Here is a 4,449-nt window from a genome sequence, read left to right as displayed (position 1 = left end):
CTCTATTCCTAGGCGTGTCTATTCGGCAAGTAATATTATACGAAAGAATACTATATATATAAATACACGATGATGATAATAATAATAATTATTTATGCGTTTGTAAATAGTAGAGAGGGCCCAGTAGAGAGCGTCCGGCCAGTGTATGTATTGTATGTAGAGTAGCTACGATATTATTATTATAATATTTGAGATCATAATTCATACTAACGACGACGATGATGATGAACATTATTATTATTATTATTCTGATTATTATTATTATTCTGATCATTATTATTGTTATTGCAATGTTTATAATATTATCGATTCACGTCGACTCGGTCGATCATGACGAGGTATGGATCGTTGATCGCTGTGACAGATTACGGAGGACTCGTTAGAGGGTATAGATCTTTGAAAGTCGCAATCCAAAGTTTATCATTTCATAGTTATTAGTTATTTATTCGATTCGAGCGAACTCCTTATCCTCGAGCCGGTGGTTATTAATCGTAATCGACGACACCGTTTCAAGGAATTTTTCTATCATCCTTTTATTTCGCGCTTTCATCGAACGCGCCTCGGCTCCGGCCGTAATCTGGCTGACTTAGAATTCGCGTTGCGCCCCGCAGTCGCGAGAGGTGTACCGCTCTCGAACCCGAGGAAAGTAGGGTGAAAATAGGAGAAAATAAAAAGGCACACACACACATAGACGTACTATCGGAGCTGGGAAAAGTCCTTGGTTGTGCGAGGCGCGACGCTCGCAGGGCGCGGCGACTGTCAACATATCATGTCGTGTCGAGAGTGAACGATCGCCATCACCTTTTAGTCATTCGTGTCCAAAATTCACGCGAGCTCGCTGATGCCACATTGGCAGATGGCTTGCAGACTGTGTCCTTTCGCAATAAACGAGTCATTATAAAAAAAAAAAAAAGGAAAAAAATATGTTGGGATGCCTCGTCATTCTGCTTTTCCCCGTCTACCCGTCCCGTTTGATCGATCGCCTCTTCCCTTCCGTTGGCTTCGACCGAGAAAAAGGTAAGTGATCTTGTAGAACGCCTGGTAATTTAATTTTAATAAGAATATTCGGTGTCCGAAATAACGTTTCCCAGGTGTAACGATCACCTGGATAATTCCGTTCGACGACTTCGACTACGCCGAATCGTGTTGCCTGTTGGCGGTGGAGCGCGGAACGCGAATCATTATGCCGTTTGCTGGCTAATCGCGAACGCATGCATCCCGTTGCAAAGAAAGAGAAAGAGGAGAGACAATACGCGGCAGAAGAGGAGCGGAGGCAACGCAGAGGACAGTCGGCCAGCGGCGCGGCAGATGAATATGAAACGGTGCCCCGTTCTTGGAAGCCGGCCGTAAGATGTACTTATAAAAATGCAAAGCGACCGACTTCTGGGTGGTTGCGGGACAAGCTTGGTTATTAGTAAACATTTAAATCGACAATCGCTATAGGTATACAGGGACAGCAGGGAACGCGATTGGTTCTCTCTTTCTCTTCGTCTCTCATCCCTGTTCACCTCTTTCGCCCTGGTTGCTTTTCGTCCTCTGTCGTTGTCTCACGAGCGGTGGCCGATTCCGTTTCGCCGTCTCGTTCTTGCCGGTTGCGAGTGAAGAGAAAGAGAGACACACGAATGGCCAGATCGAGCATGGTGGAGGAAACAAGAAATCAAGCCGCGGGACCACCCGCCACGGCCTTGGGGGCAGCGAGCTGCGGATCCCAAGGAGGTCCATCCCGTCTTCATGAATCAACTCGTTCCTGAATCGGCATAAACCTTCAAAGGGTTGTGGGGGTCCTTCCCCTGCTTCGCTCCGGCCTCGCTAGATCCCGCAGAGTTATGTGGACGCTCGTGTCCCTTTACGTTTCGTTTCTTCTTCTTCTTCTTCCAACGACGACGATCCGCAAGTTTGGCCTTTGCCTCGTGTCCTGCCCGTACGAAAATCGGACGAGTATTTATTCAGGGTGACCGCGTAAGGGCCAGGAACCTTTGGACAGGGTGAAGCGTGTAGTCGAGACGGAAGAGGAGAAGTCAGTAGGTTAACTTTCTCCTGGAAGTAAATGAAATTAATTTGTCTTTGTACACGCGATTACGGTGGCGCGAGTATACGTCTGATTTTAGCATTGCAGAAACGTACGGCGGCACGCGGTTAATGTGGCGAACGGCATTTAAATCGGCCGGTAAACTCGTTTTATGCCACCATAAAGATACTGATGTAGAAAAATGCAGGTACGTACACGGGAGAAAGGGAGTCTAAGGCAGGAGGGTATCCAGCGGGACGATCACGGGTCCTGGTACCTGGTCGCAGATAAACCGACCCATTACCAATATAGTAGCTCACTTGTAAAACGATCGTGTCCGCGGCGTACTGACCGAGACAACGATATCTACCGCCCAACGGGGATGCAGTTTTTAGTGGCGTCAGCCAAGCGAACGGACGATAATCGACCACTTATCCTACAAGTATACGAGGACCTTGTACGTGAACACCCTCGGTGCCGTGCACTGATTCATCGATGAAATAACTCGGGATCGTCAAGTCCTTCTATTACAATCTTTTCCCGATACAGTCATCGAAACGCGATGACCATTCGCTTCGACGCCCTTTAACGTTGCCGTTCATCCTTTCGAATGCAAAAATATTGCAACTTTGATAAGGTCGATTAGTCGAGGAGTTAATAAAAATGAACACCATCTAGCGAGACCTATCGAGTCCAGAGGATCCTGAGAAAGGTCCTCGAACCCTTGTTCCTTAGAATCCTCGTAAGTCTTATCCGAGGACGCTGCAAATGGGCGCGGGTTAGCGACGGACCGCTGGTGACTTCGCTGTTGAAGGGAAGGGACGATAAACTATACTAAACTCCGCTCCGTGGCGATGCTTTATTGGCTTTTATCGAGTTTTAACGCAAGCACACCGGATTCCTTTATGGAAACGCCGTTAATTTTACGACGCGGGCATATTTAGCCCGTGGGCTTCTCGTAAAATCATACTTTCGTCGCGATAAAGTTAAAACATCGGCAGGCTTAAAGCAAAGTTCGCCTCGTAAATATGATGGGGGTGGGAAAGGTGATAAGGCGGGGGGAAGGGGGTGGGCACGGTAAGTTCTTGCATCGTGCACAGTATATACGTGTATATGCGCGTTTATGTACGTACAGTCGAGGGTGGAAGCGAACCGAACCGGGGGTGGCTCAGCCAGGCTGCTTTCACGTCGTTGTAATTAACTTATGGTAATTAACGGAGTCGTGGGCGGCGAAAGATTTTTATTAGGCTTCCGCGTCTTTTCAACTCTTTTTTTTTTTTTATCACGCCGTCTAATTGAAGTTTCTGCACTGGTAACGGGGTATACGGGGGTCTCCACTCTTAGCTTCTTTCTCTTTAAATTGAACTTACTCTTTGCACCCATTCAGTTTGCAATTTTTTTATCTAACATGCTATATAATTTGAACTTGAACACGTGCCTCCCGGTTCGTTCTTCTCCGTTGGAGAATCTTTGCGCAACTGCGTGCCGCGTGTCGAAAGGTAGCATAGTCGTGTAGGTGGTGAATAATGAATGGCAGCGTCGAAACAACTTGCTGGACCAGCGTCGAGGACGCGGATCGAGAGGACGAGGATGGGTGACGAGGGAACGGGGGTGGAGGGCGCAGTTACAGCGCGAGTTCCGGGTGAAACGACATGAAAAATTAACGGGGCTCGCGTTTTGACGTTGCGTCAAACTTTCGTTGTACGAGTGATAGATCGTGCCGTGACCGTGTAGATTACTCTCGAAGCGGACCAACGCGAGGGACCAAGAGAAAAAGGGCACCGGGCTGAGGAAAGAAGAAGGACCGGCTAAAAGATCGCATTTTCAATTTCTCTTTTAACCACCCTTTTATCGCTCGAAGCATACGCGCATCTCCGCTCTTTTTTTCTAGACTCTCCTCCATCCCCTTCTCGATCGAAGTTTAAACTTCGTCAATTAAACTTTTAGTATTCTCGTAAAAATAGTCCAACTGCTGTCGATAAAGTTGTTCGTTCGCGATAGATTCGATTTAGCCGATCTAAAGTCGGACAGAATCGTAAAATCATCTACTTCCGTGGGATCGAAAGACGTTGAACTGGATATAGAATAAAGAGAACATGGGAAATCTTCGTGAACGAGATCTTTTCCATCCTTTTTTTTCCCCCTTTCCTCGACATGGACAACAACATGAATCGGTAAAGAACATCGTGGACGTCCGTGACGATCATAATATATCGTCGACGTCTGGCTTCCCGATTTGTGGCCTCGGCATCGAATGTTTGATGCGGCCGCTCCTCTTCGACGTAGGTCCCGGATGCTGCGGACTATCTATTGTTCCTGAATAAACCATCGTGTGGCCGAATACCAACGGCAGGCAGTAACTCTTCGACTTCCTGCGCGATTACACGAAAAAGTCGCGTGCGCCGTTCCCTTTCCGTTCCATCGAATATCATCGAATTTTT

At 47.4% G+C, this 4,449-nt stretch overlaps 1 protein-coding gene across 2 annotated transcripts in view; it reads right to left on the bottom strand.

Annotated features, from left to right (window-relative positions):
* The window catches only part of LOC143305696 (uncharacterized), a 132,761-nt gene that overhangs the window by 33,946 nt on the left and 94,366 nt on the right, over nucleotides 1-4,449 (bottom strand). The window contains exon 4 of one of the 2 annotated variants that reach the window (XR_013062788.1): nucleotides 1,929-2,037. The exons of the other annotated variant lie outside the window; for it this stretch is intronic. The gene's annotated coding sequence lies outside the window, so the exon portion shown is untranslated. Of the gene's footprint in view, nucleotides 1-1,928; nucleotides 2,038-4,449 lie in introns of those variants that run through there. 2 annotated transcript variants of the gene reach the window in all.

Source organism: Osmia lignaria, chromosome 9 (genome assembly GCF_051020975.1).
Source record: "Osmia lignaria lignaria isolate PbOS001 chromosome 9, iyOsmLign1, whole genome shotgun sequence".
NCBI classification, from domain to species: Eukaryota; Metazoa; Arthropoda; class Insecta; order Hymenoptera; family Megachilidae; genus Osmia; species Osmia lignaria.
This window is presented reverse-complemented; position numbering and strand designations above follow the sequence as displayed.